Consider the following 19,006-nt stretch of genomic DNA (forward strand, 5'->3'; position numbering starts at 1 on the left):
CATTTTCCCACAGTACATAAGCTAGTTACAGAATTGCCATCATTTTATATTTCAACATGTATGGCAATATAAAAGCATTTACAAAATAATTTAAGAATACTAGTGTTAAAGGTCCACTTGGAAAATAAAACGACCTTCTAAAAAAGAAGATTTAAATGACAGTTTTTCTAAAGACTCACCAGGATTTTGGTGAAAGTTTCTTGAAATACCCTTACTAATATAGAAGTTTGCATGCTTATGATAGAATAATGTGTTTGCTTAGATTTCCCTATACAAGCACAAAGTGTGTGTGTGTGTTTTAATGTACTGAGTGAGTATACTGTCAGCTAACAAAATTTATAGAGGTCATGCTCACACAAATGGTTTTGTATAGGCAAATCATCATTAAACTCATTGTCCACATCATATATGTTCACACACAGTTAAACACAGTCTCAGGTGAACCCATTTAAACAACAGCATAATGATTTTGTAGTCTCCTCTGAGTATATAGTCTTCCTCTCTGAATATTGACACTAGTAATAAAAATTCTTATACTTTATTTCTTTACAACAATTTTATTTCTTTTCTTCTGTATCTCTGGTTGTAAACTAATCTCTTGGAATGGGAAATAAAAAAAGTGATAAGAAGATGGATCAGCTCTAAGATTAACACTTGAGGTAGGTAGATCTGTGGACAATTACAAAGAAAACTTTTTATGTGTTCTCTTTTCCTAATTAATTAAAACGGATAGTACAGTGAAAATACATATCTCGATTTATTTTGTAAATGCTTTCTCTGTTTTTTAACTGTAATAATCAATAAAAACACAAATGGAAGAGAAAAAACTAAACATCTACAAATCTAACTAGCCTATTTAAATTCTCCCTATATTACTTTTTATGCTAGGTGTTATATTAATGTGCTTTTAAGCCTTTCTATATACATTTAATATTATGCCAGGAGTCTTTGTTCATGTAACTGCATTCATCATGATGTGCGTAATATTCCATCGAGGGAATAATAGAAAGAACTGTTTATTGTTGCAGACTTAGTATTTTCTCTTTGTCTTAATATTTATTAATCATTAACCATAGGCCACACATCACACTAAGAGTCTCTATGTTGTAACTTATGTAAGGATTATTTTCAGTTATTCCTCATATTAAATAATGCTATGGTGACAACATTATGCTTGTATTATTTTACATTTTCTCTATTATATTTTGAGATTGAAGTACCCAAAGCAGAATTACCATGTCGAAAGTTATAAATGTGTCTTGGCTCTGATTTTATGCTGTACATTATTTTACAAAACATTTATACAAAGTTTCACATACTAAACAAGTTGTACCAAGTTACAATGCTACCAGCTTTATATGAGAGGACTCCTTTCAGCACTTCAGTTTTTAAATCAAACATTTAGCAAGTTCAAATATAAAATTCTGCAAGTACATGGACAATTCAGGTCACATTTTCAATTAAGATTCCTAGAATACTGCAGGAAAGACCTACATCTTACTAAAATTTTCATCAAGTTAACTGCCTTTACTTGTTTTTCTCAGGGACTGTGCTTTGAGGACCATTGCGAGCAAGCACTCTGCAGAATGTGGGGAAACTGAGGTAATAGAGGCTGACCAACAAATAAGACATCTTTTATGCTAAATGCATTTACTATTTCACTGCCACTGAAGCCATTTTATGATGTTGATGTTTTTGACAAAGAAATTTGGAATAGAATATAGCAATATGTCAAATGTCACATAGCTAGTAAATAGAGGCTCAGTAGATAGAATCCCAGCCCAGTAATGAATAATTCTACACCTTTGTTACAGCAGTATGTTTGTTACAGCAGTATGTAACTTAAACTATATGAGGGTAGGTGGTAGATATGTAATTTTTTAAAAATGTAATACATTTGCTTATTCTTACTGATATGACATATAATTATATCAAAAAATTTAACTTTATAAGTAATGCCACTTTTGATCTTACAAATTGGTATAAATATCCAATTACACACATTTACAAACTTTCCATTTGTATAACATTTTTAAAATTTCATCTACATTAAGAGAAAATAAATGTTTGGCAATAATATTTTGGAGGTCATAATCTTCTGTTTTTATCATACAAGAGTAAAATTTCTTTGCAGCTAATAGTCCAAGATCCCCAACAGAAAACACTAAGAGAAATAAAAGTATCTATTTGTGGTTTAAGATTCTGTTTCCTTTGAATTTCTGTTGTAATTTGTTGAAAATATAGACCACAAGCCCTTTTAAAACTCTGTACTGACAACTTTTTCTTTCACCTTTGAAATGTTGCAACTAACATTTAAGGAAAAAAACAGATATTTAAACAGAATTATATTTTTGTGAGTGCTTGATAAGAATGTGGTTTTTAACTACCTTGTGTAATTTTAATACAGTTAGGAAGAGGTTTTTTTTTTTTAATAAGCCACATATCATATATTTTATTCTTTCATTACTGCATAATGCAAAGACCAAAATCCTGTTCTCTCTGCTATCAGCTAATAAAACATTTCCTGAATTATTTAACTTCCTTACAAATTCAAACCATTTTTGTTTTTATCTTTTTTCTGTCAACAGTCAAATTCCACAGGGAAACACTATTTATGTTCATGTTTGCTTTTATTTAAAATTGTTTGATTTTAAAACGTGTAGCATGAGCAGCACCGTGTTTGTTCGACTCTGGCTGATGTATGTTATTATGGGTTGACTTTGAGCAAATTGCCATCTTGTTTGCTTAGAAAAAGAAAGATAGAGCTAATTGAATGAAAACACCATACCAAGGATTACAACAGTCCATTTTCTTTATTTGAAATATGTCAACACTGAAATATGAATTTGAAAGTACCATATATAAAATATAGCAAAGATTAAAATGGTTGTTGAGGATATCTTTTGTTTAAAATACGATAATTTACATGCAAGAAATCACATTAATTTTCTATGCCAAGCACATTTTATATTTCAGAAGGAAGTTATTGACTTAATATTCATAGAGGCATTTTTGTTGTTTTAAATCGTTGCATTATCACCGTTGCTTTAGTCTGTTAATGTTTTCTTCACATTAATCAAAAGCTTGGAGAGCATATATATTTACTGTCAAATGCCCTTATAGTTAATAAGGCTTACATTTCCCTTCAGTTTGTTAGAAAATGTTTCTTGATGCTATTAATTTCTCTTTTAAGATTCAATAATACTTTTTCTTTATAGAATCTAAAGACAAAAAATAAAGTGATCAAAAAGATGACTGAGCTTTTTAAAAGATGTGCAACACTGGTAGAGAGAAGCGATATTGTAATAGTCTTTATACGACTTACCCATTTTTAGTTTATATCACGAAATGCACCAATTTAAACAATATTCCACATTGTCGTAAATAATTTCAATTTTGCAAGTCAGTATCTTGTTCTGTAACTATTTGTTAAAAAATTAAAATTTTGAAGAAGCAATGAATAAGTTGCTCCACAGAGTACTTCAAACATACTTGATGAAGTTTCCCCTCTTATCGGGTTCTCTAAATTAACCAAATAATCCAGTTAACCAGGCAGCCGTTGCTTTTCCGAGTTGTGTAGGCCTCAAACTCAACCCAAATGTTTCCTGTTCAGTACGCAGACATGGACTGATAATACTCTTTTGTCAAAGACAACAGTTATTCCCTGAATAGTCACTTCTTCTCATCTTCCTTTCCGGGGTCATCATGCTGCACTTTGTGCCAGGTCTCCCCTCCTGGCCGTCTTCTGCAGAACGATTTTAGTTTCTTCTCTGGCTGATTTCTCCTGACCTGGAATTGATGGAGAGTTCTCACAGAATGTATTAATCTGATGAACTTTCCCGTGTGTTTCTAAGTATAAATGTTTACAATGGATTATTTGAAATAGTAACATATTTGCATTCTAACATATTCTTATATTTATATAGAATCAAGGTAAATTGTAAGGATAAGTATTTGCCAGACCCCAAAGCCAGGCAATTTTGACTTTAAATAACATATCCTTAACATATCTTATGCCTTGTGAAGGTCATATTTATAATACTGAGTAAGCCCCAGTGTTTCTTTCAAATATACTGTCTGTTAATAGAGCTATATCCTTGGACACTCTTATCAACCCATTATAGAGGAACAGTTCTCTAATGTTGACCATGCAATTGGAGACAAATGAGTACATCATATGATTTGTGTATGCAAATCTTCCTGAGGAAAAATATCACATACTGCAATAAACTAATACAATTTACAAGGTTCCTGTGGAATATCTCTCTGCCCAGTATTGACATTTACTGAAAAAGAAAACAGGACCTGTGGCTCTGCCCTCTCAGTGAATAGTGTTATGAGGACAAGTTAATAGAGGGTTTTACTAACTTGTTCAAAGTCATAGAGCTCTTGATATAAAATTTTAATTCAGATCTGAGTCAAGCTTTAAGAGTTTTAATGATAATAGACGTTTGGGTTGTTGGATAAGTAGTTGACTATATATGTATGTGCATGTCTGTCCACACCTCCATATACACAATTCTTTAGTATATGGATATATAAATGGAATTGTGAATATACAGCATATTGATATACAAGTATTGATATATTTTTAGAATAAAATATAACATGAATAAAACATTTTTCAGAGTAGCAAATTCTTTTTAAAAATATTGGAAACTTCGTGTTTTAATTTCAGTTCATATCACATAAGTCTATGATTTGGCATGTACGAGATGGTAAACAAAGCAATTTGAACATGTCAGCTGTTCTTTGAGTACGTGCCTGTGATCTTCCCCACGGCAGGAGGAAGTCGTACTATTCTTCCTGCCTCCAATGCCGAACACAGTCAATGACAAGTAATAGGAAATCAGGGGATGTTTAGGATGGCATGGATCGGTGATTAGACTGTCCATTAAAACACTTTGAAACAAATATATGACCAACTAAATAATCTTTAACTGAATGTTCCAAAGGGCCATTCCTTTTATAGGCGGTATAAAAGTGTGAGCAGAAGTTGTATTCATAAAATCGTCTCTTTACCAAGGATTTGGGTGAATACAGAAACATTTATTTAAAACAAGCAACAACTTTAACTTAATGTCAGCCATTTCCTGACTGCTTAATTCACACTTGTTTTAAAAATATATTGTTTAATTCAAGTATTTATTGGTATAAATGAGAAAATTATGTTTTATATGACAAAATTATGTTTACTCACACTATCTTACAATCTCAGTGTCAGGCAGCAAACATCACAACCTATATTATATTATGTGAAACAAAATGTTTTTCATTTCCAGGACTTGTTCTCAGATAAGCGATGTGGTCAATATGGCTTTAATAACTACCCAGCATTTTTAAAAGACTACTCACCTGTAGGTTTGTGTTCATATATATGGTCAAAAATTATTGTTTTATCATTTAATAATCAATAATTAATGTATTTTATGGTCATCAATTCCAAAGGCTATTACTAAACATAGAATTTCTTTTCAAGACAAGATCGCTATAGATTTGCTCGAAGAAGACACTCTAGCAACTGACAAAGGTCATGGTTGCATTTAAAAACAAATCTAGACAAAACAAAGAGCTATATTTTTTTTTTAAAGAGAGCAACCTGCAATCATACAGAAGACAGATATATCAGGCTACATTGTCATATTTCAGCTCCAGATGAACTAGACTGCAGGAATCATCATAAATATCTGACATGTTTAGGTAAAAGCAAATGTTTGAGGATGACAATGGCTAAGAAATAACAGCTTAACTCATTGTATATACACACATCACAACTGTAATTTTTGTTGTGGCCATAATTTTATTTGACTTTTCTTTGATACTGTTAAAGAAGGGAATATTTCATCTAAAATTCTAATTAGGAGTTTTATTTTAGATGCTCTATATGCAAGGACTAAGATCACTCAAGAAGAAAAATTGCTTACAATAAGGAGATTATTCTTAGTTTAATTTTACAAAATAAGCACATTTAGTTAAGCATTTTCATAATAATGTATGTTTTATATTTGGATATGTTATAAACAGGTGTTTTGCTCCTTGAATACTACGTGCATGGATAAATGTAGCAAATAGCAGGATTAGTAGCAACAGTAAATTCTACAATGTCAGCACATAAAAAAGTACTGATATCTAGCTGCATGAGAGAGTTCTACAAATCTGTGTTTCTCTGAGTATTGAACTTCCTTGAGAGAAGCAGCTGAAATCTTTTGGTGTTTGTGAGGGGATTTGGGTTCATTTTTAAAGATCTCTTTTAAAAAGAGAGAGGGAGATTGTTTAAGACTATAAATGTCTTTATTAGAATTATGCTCTTACCCTCATTTATTTTAACAAGATTTGTAATGCATTCTGCCCTTTGATCTCTTAGTTTGAAACACTGCCTGTTGTTCCATTATTCCGCCATCCATTTGCAGATAACAATACATCAGAACCTTTTTCTTGCTATAGAAACAATGCCCTTTATTTGAGAAAGGACATTGTTTTGACAGATAAAGTAGGCATTTGATAAATTGAAACAGGTTCTGAATTATTTTGAGGGGAATGTGTACTACATCTGTCTACTGATTTTCCACTGAAGTAGTGCTTAACTTTCTTGTCTGTTTGTGATTTATTGAGCTACAGAAAAGGTTAGGAAAATTTCATGGCTCTTTTCATATAATTTGTAAGTGAATCAAATAGCATTTGTTAATGTTTATGAGACTTAAAAGGCCAAAATCACTCCTAAACATTTATTCACAATAGACATCGTAGTGACAACCAAAACAAAAGGAAACAACAAACGGACTTATTATCTCCCATTAGTAAATTCCACGCTGGGAAAAAAGGAGCACTCAAGTAAAACTGCCATTCCTAACTAGTAATTTTAAGGAGTATGAAATTTCAAATTAGTGCTCACTTTAATAATTTACTCCTGAAATAATGCAGATGTAGCAATGAGAAAAACACCAAATGCCTTCAGGAGTGACCTCTCATATAAATTTTAAGAGCTTTGAAGAAAAACTTATATTGATAGCCTATATCGCTTTTTTGCTAAATGAGTTTCAAGCTTTCAGAATTCTGCACTTAATATAGAAGAAATTCTCCTGCAAAGGGAAATTATAGCCAAAAACAAAAATCTTCCCAATTAAAAAATCATTTAAAGTGCTCAGCATTCCACGAATCACAAAATTTTATAGAGCACTTTCAAATTAATAATATAGTGTCTACCAAATAAGAGAATGAACTCTAACATAGAAAATTGGCTTATTTTTAATATACAGTATAATGATGTTCTCATAAACTTTACTATGAAGCATTCAGAATTTTAAAAATCTCTTTTAAAAATTATTTTTCAATCTAGTTATATAGTCAGCTTAATAGAGACAGAATTATTATTCCCATTCAACAGATGAACACATTGCGGGGTGGGGAATGGAGGTCACAGATTTGTGGCTTCAGAACCACGCTGAAATTCTCTTAACCTTCTCCCTAATATTTCTTTCAGTGGACCACAATGTTAAGAGCTTTACAAGCTTAAGAATTAGTTGCTACATGGACACTCTACAAGAGTGTATATCAGTATTATATACCTGATATACAAAGCACCTTGTTGTTTACATCTTTATGCCAGAAACAAACAAATAAAACATAGTTCCCTAATTGCTCTGACTCCCTGAATGATACTGTTTATGTTAGATCTACTCTCTTATGAATAGCTCTTTTTCATAACACACCTAAAATTAATATACAAAAATATCAAACATTTAACTTGCTATGTAAAATCTCATACCCTACTTTTTAAATTTAAAAAAGTATAGTATGCTTACAAATAGAGCTATAAGGAAAAACAATTTCCTAGAAATTTATACTTTAGGACAAGGCTGTAGAATGAAATAGGGAACAAGTAAAAGAATAAAACTATTGCTGTAGTAAAATCTTCCCAGTATGCATGTTTTAAAAATCCCCAATACAATATAAAGTAACATACCTATGGAATGTATTTAGTAGCAGAAAGAAGATATTTCCTATTGCTTCTTCTATGTTGTCTTCTTTTCTCTATCTTAACAGAGCAATCTTTTAACCTCTCTCTCTCTCCCTCTCTCTCTCTCTCCGCCCCAATCACACCACCCTAATGCACACATACCATGCCTGACCCTGAAAATCACAAATCCTCAATTAGCCAAGGTAATCTATTTCTGATGATCCAAGCCTAACTATTTTTTATTTATTTTCATATTATATTTGCATCATTTATAAATAGTGTAGCTTAATTTATAATTAACATATCTGTTGCACAAATATGCAGTCATCAGGAAAATAATTACTTATTATTAGATTGCCTCTTCCTATCCCTAACAAATGTTTTGTATGTATACTGAAGGGTAGGATGTAGGGTGAGAGTAGGGTATTCGTTCAATTGAGAAATATTTATTGAGCATTAATATGTATCAGTCAGCCTTTCCATTTTGGGGAATTCAGCAATGGTCAGAACACTGAAAAATTTGCCCTCAAAAGCTTAATTCCAAGATTTTAATAAGTACAACCTCCTTATTACTATCTTTCCCTCCTTCTCTGCCTTTCTTCCTTCCTTTCTTCCCATCTTCCTGCTCTTCTTTACTTCCTCTCCTTTCTTTTGTTTCATTTATTCATTTATTATTCATACACACAGCTATTCAGTAAGTATTTACAAGACACTGTATAAGGTGCTAGCTTAAGAAACAGAAACATTGAAGACAACTAGTAATCTTTTAAGAACCTATGCCACATATAAAATCTGTTTTGTTTTTATTTTATAGATTTAAATATGATCTCTATTCTACAACAACCATTTTTGTATCTGGGGCCTATTAACAATCATGTGATCAGCTTCTTCTAAGTGGATATTGTGAAGCAGAAGATGTGATCTTATGATGTGGAAGCCTATAATGTATTTCCAAAAAAATAAAATTTAAATAAGCATGTTTATGCACACACTCCTATATACTCCTATTGATTTTTGACCAAAATAATAAACTACATAACATTATTTAGTTTCTTTACATTTTAAGATCATAGGACCATTTCACTATACTGCCTGTATATCTGCTAATTTTTGTTTCTTTTTAAAAAAGATTTTATTTGTTTTATTTTGAGAGAGAGAGGAGGCAGAAAGATAGGGAGAGAAACATCGGTATGCGGTTGCCTCTCACACGCCCCCTACTAGCCCGCAACCCAGGCCTGTGCCCTGTCTGGAATCCAACCAACGGAACTTTGGTTTGCAGGCTGGCACTCAATCCACTGAGCCACACCAGCCAGTGCTGTTTCTTTAAAATAGAGGAATTAAAGACTCATTCTTATTTGAATTTTCTACTACTGTGCAGGAACCACTGTACTTTACAGAAACAAGGCTGTGTCCTACTCACATCCACACCCCCAGAGAAGGCAGACTCTTCCTCCCTCTCCACAATGTGGTAGCTGCTCTGGCTCCTTCTGTCCCTGATCCCTCTATGCACATTGAGCAATTTATATTTTCATAAACCAGTAGAATTTATTTTTCCTACTATATTTTTTTTCTTTTTGCATAAAATACCTCAAATCCAAATTTCCTCAACCTTGGCAGTATTGGCAATTCATGACAGATAATTATTTTAGGTGAGTGGGTAGGTGGGAAGGGGGTGGACCTGTCCTTGTAATTGTAGGACATATAGCAGCCCCCTGGCCTCTGCCCACTAGCTATGAGTAGCACCCCCAACCTTATCCACTTGTGACAACAAGGGTCACCAAGCAGTGCCAAATATCTTCCAAAATGCCACATTTTCAGTTAGTTGAAAATCACTGCTTAAATTAAATGTCTTCTGACTGGTAAAAAAAACTATGCATTCTGTAAGATATACCCGAACTGTAAGATCTTTGAAGCATTTCTTGGCCTTTTTTAGACATGAAGACTTCAGGATTTATGCTTCCAAGGTAAAATTGTTTGCTTTCTCTTATTTAATTTATTTATAATTGTACTCTATACTGGAATACATATTCCTCAAGGGAAAATATATTTCTTATACGTTTTTATAGCCCTAAATCCTGCTAGCTAGTAAATGCTTATTGCACAAATTCATAAATGAGGGAAAAATGAGTGGCATTTAATATGCAGTTTGGTTAGGAATAAATTACCCTAATAACAAATTGTTATCCAAGTTCATGGATGTACTATTTTTACATATCATATAAGATAGGACTTTGAAAACTTGTAAGGTATCCTACAAAAGAAAGCAGTTACAATGTACCTGCCAATACCCTTTCAGAATGTTTGTAATGGAAGCCACAGAATTCAATCAATTTCAAGTCATGTTATATCTGAGGGTAAAGTTTCAGATTTCCACGATATATAAAGTATTAGTATAGTAAATATGAGTGCATTATCTCCAGAAACACTCATACTGTCTTAAAACCTTTGTGTGTGTATGTGTGCACGTGTATATATGTGTATGTGAAACAGAAATAACCATTGTAAATTAGAGTCTGTTGTTATTTTAGTAAGATATTTGAATTAGGTTATGAGAATACATATGAACAATATTTTCTAGCTTAACTAATATTTACATTGGCTGTCAATAAAATTTATTTTTGTGCCATACCTGTTACAAGAAATAATATTTCTTTTGTACTATATTCCCATTAGGCATAAAAGACAAATATGTACCATCAACTGATGAAAACTAATTTCAGATGTCTGCTGCTCAGACTAATGTGAAAACTGGAATGTAATTATAAATTGCTTATACTTTTTTAGGAATGAGCTCTAATCTTATGTTTCCTGTAACCTAGATAATTATTTAAAGAAGATTTTTATGTATTTCACACATATATCTCTATAATATTATCTTTCAATTATTTTCTAATGTTTTTCATTTTCAAAAAGCAACAACATTTTAGCAATAATTTAAAAAGGTTTCCTCTCTTAAACAGAAAGTCAAATGACTGAATTCTATTTCTAAACAGTATTATTTTATGAGAAAATTACTATTATTTTCTCAAACTTTAAAATTATAATCAATTGTGTGCTTCAACATTTTAAGGAACGCTTCTATAATTGGCTTATGTTCAAAAGACATGAAAAAAACTATGCGTTCATTAAGATGTCAATTAAATTTCAGAAATAATTTTAATAGTAGGAAACAGAATAAGAAAGAATGTTGAAAAATGTAATTAGAAACAAGGGCCCAGATTACTACTGAATGCAATATCAAACTAAATGCCCCCAAAAGGCAAGTAGTTTAAATATTAAATTATTTATTAAATATTGTAAAGAATATACATGTACATAATGTATGGTGAATAAAACTATTCAGGTTTTAAATCTCATTCAAGCCAATTTAGTAATTAAGTCTTGAACTTTCCCTAAAGATTATTTTATGGAAACTATCAAATGAGTATTCTGCTTTGTCATTGTTTCTGAAGAATACCACTGTGTTCTTAGAAAATTAGAAAAGCTCAATATTCTTAATAAAAATTATATTAATATACTTTGCATTTTACATAGATTCAATAACTCTCTATTGTTTGTTTCATTCATTGAATGGCCACCATCTCTTTCAGTTAACTAGAATACTTAGTCCCATTTATTCAGGAAATTGCTATTTTCTGAACTAGCTTACAGCATAGAGAAGTGGTTTCAGTGGCACCTGAAACTGGGTACAAAATTACACATAGTTTTAGTCTCTAAGTTGAATTCTTTTCCAGAAAAAAAAAAAAAGAACATGTCAGAATAATCTTGTCTTGTTCTATAACACGTCACCTGTGTGGTGTGTTGCGTGTTCACCATGCCGTCATTTTCTTCCACCACCATTTATCACCATTTACTATCTCCTACCTCCCCAATCTCTACATAATTTTATTAATTAATGTACCCCAATACATTCAAATAAATAAATAAGTACATACACACATGCATAAATATATAAAGAAATAATTTTGGCTCGTTAAGGATCCTGGTGACATCTCATGCAATGTTCTATTTCATGTGCAAATTCCATTTCCAAAAGTCTTTAACTCAGAGATGGGAAAGCAATTTCTAACAATTCTGGATAATTTGTAATGTTAGTGAAAACAATGTGCATTTAAAATATGCTGTCTTATGTCTTCTACTCGCTGATTTTGAACATTTCATGTAGAATACTAAAATACTTCAATTTAATTAATCTTTACCCTTTTTTTATCTGACGAGATTAATTACTTTTTAGGGTAATGTAGGGAAAGACACATTGTTATGCATTAGGGCAAAATACCATGAGAATGTTAAGAGTAAAGTGTCATCGTGATTCTTATTGCCTCAGTTTGGTTCACACTTTTAATTATTAATTAATTAATTATTTAGAATATTGTCCCCCAAAGTGCAGAAGATTGAAATAAACCAGTTATCAAAATGAGAAAACTTTGATGATTTCAAATTACTCCATTTTGATTCATATTGGACCTTGGTCCACCAGATTCCTGTGCATTAAATGGTGCTTTCTATCTTTCCATTCATAAACGCTGCTATTTTAGGATAATAGATCAGGGGCCCATATTAACTCTGACTTGCATCACACTCAAATGATGTGGAATTAATATAGTAGAAATTCCAGAAGACCACTAAAAATTTAAACAGCTGGGGAACATTCTCCTTTGCTTTTTTCTAAGGACAGACTTGCAGTTGGCCCATGGTTTTACAACTTTGCAAGGTGAGTATTTTGGGGTGAGTATTCTCTTGTATTTGTCTTATCCTTCCTAACTATGTGAAATTTGTTACATTTTCAGATATCTCAAAGTTCCAGTCTCCTTATCTATGAAAATAACAGAGACATCAGTTTTACAGAATGTAAACTAAAACTTAAATGAATGCAGAGGTTAATATGGCCCCTGTACCAGGTAACATGCCAATGTTCGGAAAATTTTTTTAGATCTTAAAAATACAAAATGTTAAAAGAGATATGAGAGTGTGACCCAGAATCCTCAGCCTACTGCTCCCCAAGAGTCTAAGAGAAATTGTCCCTAGTTAGCTTCCCAAAGCCCTCTAAAATTATTTGAAAAGTTTTGAACTTCTTGTCATCAATGCATTTCTATATTATTCACCTACGTCTTGACAAATAACAGTGACCTTATCACGTTTCTTCCCAGCTGTGATCCTCTTGTTCTTTTCCACTTCCTAAAATACAACCAGTTGCTGAGAAAAAGTCATTGTGAGACTAGGACAAAAGTCAACCCAGAATAGTCCCAGGGTCCCTATATGCTAAGCATGCCCTATCCACACCCTGGATCTAAGGATCCTTGGACAGCAAACTTTTCTCTAAACATTCTCAAACATCAAAACAGATTTAGATGTTTTAATTTAGCCTTCTACTAAATGTTCAAATGCCACCATGTTTTCTTCAGAGTGCATACTGTTTATTCCTCTAGTGTTAGAATACATGTTTGTCAAAAATATCTAATCTTTTAGTAACAGTCTTTTTCAGTGATATGTATAGAATAAGGTTATCAAGGGCATATCCTAATTTTGTGTCCACTTTCTGGGATATGTTAGTGGGAGGCAGCTTCTAATTCTGTGTGAGGATACCTGACTAAAATCATCACAATTTCCAGAAGGCTTTGATGTCTCCCTCCAGGAAAGAGGATATTTATTCTTAAGAAGCTTTTGTTAAAAAGCTGACTCTTCAGCTCAACTTTCACAAGAAAGTAAATTTTAAAAAATCCGACTCTAGTTAAATAGCTGCAACTAAAGTGAATTTATTGATTTGTTAATGTAACTGGGATGTTCAAAAGAAGGATTCTGCTTCAAAAGCACTCAAAGTATGTCTTCAAAGATCTGTGCTTCCCCCTCTCTCTTTGCCTCTGTTTTCTCCGCTCTCCTCTGTGGTGGCTTCAATCTGAAGTAAGCTCTCTCTGCATTGGCTAATATGACCACCTGGAATCTAGACTTATATTCTTCTTGTAACTGGTATCCTGGGTAAAAGAAAGCATCTCTTTGTTAATCATTTGAGAAAGAATCCTGGAGATGACGTTGTTTAACCAGCCTTGGGCTACGTGCCCGTAACCCAACGGCTCTCAGGTGACAGAGATGATGCCATTCTACGAGAGGGATAACGAGGATGAGATGATGACGATGATGTTTGTCATTTATTTGAATGCCCCTTTTTGTTTCAGAGGTTTTCAGTGTGCATGCATTATTTGAACCTAAAGACAACACTACCAACCCAGAGGCTAAATTTTGTAGCTTCATCAAAGTTAAGGACGCTGTCAGTGAGAGGAGTTATATAATGTGTCCCTGGTTATTCAATTAATTAGTGGGACAGTTGGTCTCCTAATAAAAATCTCAGCTGGGAGTTCACTATTTAGTGTGGAGTCCAGGATTTAGACAGTTGTTAGAATTGCTCTTAACAGCAGTACTTCTGAGTTATTTATGCAACTTATGTTGTTAAATAAGAATTTTTGGAAAACTAGGAATGTATAGATTAAAAGATATTAAACAAGTGGATTAATACTCCCTGCTACGAGGTAAGTACCCCCTAGCTTGATTGTGATTTTCTTAAGGAATGAGTGTGAGGTGAGTAAGTAGAGACAAGTATAACCTTTATTTTTTTTTCCAGGAAAGAGGTTATAATTCTATTTATCTGTCTGTCTATCTATCTGTCTCTCTTTTATTACATATTCATTTGTTTCCCCGCCGGAGGAAATAGCCTGAGCCATCTCCAGATTTACCACCTGTCGTTCAAAGACTGAAGGGGGTGGGAGAGGGGTGGGGTGACTGCGAATGTGAGAAGGTGTGGATGCTGATGCATCGGGATGACTTTATTTTCTTTCTGAAGACTTTAAATTCCCCTGAGCCATAATTATTTAGAAAGATAAATAACTTGGAAAAGTTTAAAATAATCACTTGATGAAGTAGGTGCAGACCTCTTTTCTCAGCCTCTCCTGCATGTAGCCCGACATAACAGAATGCCGACTGTATTTGCATTGCAGGGTTGTTGGAGGTGGTGTGTCAAGTCCACACCACGTAGACTCTCAGTTGCCTGGCCACCATGGCTGAAGCGAAGTTCTGGCCGAGGGACTGGGTTAACGCTAATATGTTGACCTTCGCAATCCACGCCACAACATTCCAATTAACCTCTCATGCTAGTTGAAAAGTCTGGACAGAGGGCAATATGATATCAGGAGGAGAAATAGTATAGGCTTGACTTTCTCCTTTCCTCTCCAAGTGAAATTAAACAGGGTTTTATTTGTCTTCAGTTTTCCTTGGTGATTACCTAGTACCATGAAGGAAGCTAGACCGTGGTAAGGTGAAGGGTTAACGGAACAGAACAGAAGGGCAGAAAGATGCCGAGTTTTTATAATATGAGTAAGCCTCAGACAAGACTGCACCAAAAGCCTGTCTTATCTTTAAAATTCCAATTATGGTGAGATATTAAATTTCTTTAATATTTAAACCAATTTGACTTAGTGTTTCTGTTACTCGCAGAAGAACACAATAACTGATACACTATCTCATATATTGAACTGTAAAAATAAATGAGAAAAAAATTTATAATGCACCTTGCAAAGTGCTCAGCACATGGCTATTTTTAGCTAGAACAGGTTTCCTCTTTTGTCAACACATTTCTTCTGCATTTTAGGTAAGTAGTCTGTATTAAACTATTTTTCTTATACTCCTTGCTTCCTTTCTCAGTTTTAACTCTTCCCATTCATATTCTGTTTTATAAATAGCACTGTTATTGATATTTGATTAGTTTACACTGTAAAGTTCAAGGGCTAAAGTAGTACCTGACACAAAGAAAGCATTTTCTATATATTTTTAATAAAAAAACTGATGAATCAACCCCCACCACACATAAGAATGGCCGTTATTTGCACATCTGGTTTACTAAACCTCCCACAAGAAACTTTCATTTACATGTAGTATCCTATATATCAAATAAAATAAGTGTATAATGAATTATGTATTTAAACATACAAAATCTGTTACATGCGAATATTTTATCATACAAATGTTGTAACTTGATAAAATCTGGTTGTTAGGCTACAAAATAGTCACATACTACAACTTATCCTGAAGAGCCATAGCTTAATGAGAGGTTATTCTTCCGTTATTAACTTTTCTTCCCTACCACAAAAATTAGAAGATCAAAGGTAAACAGGACAATTAGAGCCTCAGAAATGTCTAAGGAAGAAGGGTACCCTTAAAAAAACAACTTTAAACATACTTAGGATAAAATTTGGGACACAAAGCATTCATATTACCAGCTCTTAATGCCAACTCCTGGAAGGAGTTACAGGCCAGCATGCTGGGGGAAAAATAAATATGGTCTATGCATTTAAAATAAAGTATTGAAAATACTATTTTAATGATATCAAGCACAAAAGCACTTAGCATGTTCACTCAAACACGAATGTTTAATCCCTCTGAATTCTTTAAATCTCTGATCTCCTTTGGGAATGAAATAACTTCAGGGCTCAATTTGTACTGGTAGCTTAATGATTAAAGATGAAAAAGTCTTTGCCTATGCATCTGATTTTTATATGCCTTGTTTTACTGCAAATCCTATTAAAATAAACTCTGCTTTTAGTTGCTAAGAGTAATTGGATCCAGTACTTCACAGCTGAAAAAAATGTTGGCTTCCGATTTTAATCTTTGTTACTAAAAGGATGACACTGGAAAACAAGAGGGCTGCAAGAAGTCTAGGAGATGCAACTGTTGAAACAAAATGTAAAAATAATCTACTAAATTTGTGAATTGTGTATATCTGTGAAGTAGGGACAACTCAAAGTCATTTACATAGTATTTTTGTTTGCTGCAAATAAAATAATGTTGCATCTTTTCTATTTATTTTCTGCAAGTAGAGTAACATGCTGTTTTTTGGCAAAAATAAAAAAAGAAATCTAATGCTGACATTTATATTTTACAGCCAAATAAATATACTGATTTAAACCTAATTTTCTAAAGTTCCTGCACGTGATTATACATGTGGGAGTAAGGAAGGGGAGGGAGGAAAGTGGTGCTACTATGAGAAGGAAAATCGAACAATTTTGTTCACTGTGGGCACCAAGATGTGACAGTTAGAACACTTTCTTGCCAGAATCTTTGTAATGAGAGCATGAACATTTGCTTAAAATGACTACACTAATACTTTGTAATGAGAATGATGTGAAGTGACTGTGTACCGAAGGATAAGGGACGTACAGGCGGTCCTGGTGGTCTCCAGTTCCTTCTCCGCAGGGAAGGAGACGTCATTCCTGGTATGCAGTCCCTTCTGTTCTCTCTGGTTTGGTGTCTCTTTTGCACATTTGCATTGCCCTTCTTGCATATAGTCTTGTCTCTCTTAGAGTAATCATTTCCCACTTCCTCACCTTAATTACTGTATCTCTGTTTTCATCGTTTCCCTTATTCAAAGTCACTTTAAGCAATGAATCTCTGTGTTCTGAGAGCATCTTTTTAAATATATTACTTCTTATGTATAATTCAAGCAGTATAACAAAGTACAAAGAAGAAAATAAAGGACAGCTCAGATCCCACCATGCAGAAATAACTATTAAATTTGTAAGACTATCATTTTAGATATATCTTAACCCCTTATATATAGATTAATGGGTAGATTAATAAAATTAATCTACAGTTCTTAAAGTCAGGTCTGCAATGACCTGCATATCCTCTGGAATTCTTTTAAGGAATATGTATGGCCAAAACAATTTACATCATAATACAGAGACAATATTTGCCTTTTTTACTGTATGACCCTTTGCATTGATGATGCTCAAGCAAGGATCAGAAAAACTGCTGACTCCATAGCACAAATTAAGGCTTTGTAACCAAATAGTATTTATAGACTTTGTATTCTTCACTAACTTTGCACAAGCAGTTTTAAAGAAAAAACGCCTTCACTACAGAATATTCTGGCAAGAGGGGCATATTGAATATTCTGTTTATCTCAGTGAAAGCTTTTTATGTGCTTAAGTTGTGTGCTAAACGAGCCCTATTTTTCATAGAACAATATTTTATCACAATTTTTATCTTTTTTACTTTTAAACAATGCTTATTTATTTTTATTTTTTTATTATTATTGTATTTTTCCATTACCATTTATCCCCCTCGTACCCCACCCCCCCAGCAGTCACCACACCGCTGTCCATGTCCATGAGCCCTTTTCCTTTTTTGCTCAGTCCTTCCACCCCTGAACACTTCCCACATCAGCTGTCAGCCTGCTCTCCATCTACGAGTCTGTTTCTATTTTGCTTGTTAATTCAGTTTGTTCATAAGATTCCACATATGAGCGAAATCATATGGCATTTGTTTTTCTCATAGAACAATATTTTTATATGAAAGAATTACTGACAGACAAAATATGCTTATTCAGGCTTAAACATTTGGGAGACATTTTCTCAAAAATGGTGAATGAGTTTGTTACCCCAGGAAATCAAGAAAACAGACCATATTTATGGCCCTGGATAAAATTCCAGGTTTCAAGTGAAAATAAGAATTGTGGAAACCTTGTGTCCACCCCTGTGAAACTGGCAGCATCATAGTTCTCATAGATATCTCTGATAAGAACAAGGCAAAATTAATGGATTTATTTTTCACTGCATAGTAAAACGTAAGTATTTTTAAGACCTATGTAACTCTGTGAAACCAGTATTTTCTGAATGAGCATTGCATGGTGTTACAAAATCATTCACGGGTAAAGCGCAAGACAGCCCAGCGAATTTCAATGTACCATAGTGTGAAAGGTTCATCGATATGATTTCACATTGCACCTGATCTTTGAACAACTCTCTTGTTGAGTTTTAGTGTAGTATCAGATATAATCATTGCCCTCTTCTTTAAAACTTCATATTTGCATAAGGCTGGATATTCTTCATCTACTTTTTAAAATTTTAGTGTCCCTCTAGGTTGAATAAATTTTATTTTCAAAAAGTTATTTCAAGAAAATTCAAAATAACTTTTAATCATTTTGACTAAAACAATAAATGGTTTCTGTGCTCCCACCTCATATGTCTGGGAATTTTTGTACTCTTTCACACTATTAATTCA

The sequence above is a fragment of the Pteronotus mesoamericanus genome, unplaced genomic scaffold (genome assembly GCF_021234165.1).
Source record: "Pteronotus mesoamericanus isolate MK-2021 breed Mesoamerican mustached bat unplaced genomic scaffold, CSHL_Meso_final contig_94, whole genome shotgun sequence".
In the NCBI taxonomy this organism is placed as follows: Eukaryota; Metazoa; Chordata; class Mammalia; order Chiroptera; family Mormoopidae; genus Pteronotus; species Pteronotus mesoamericanus.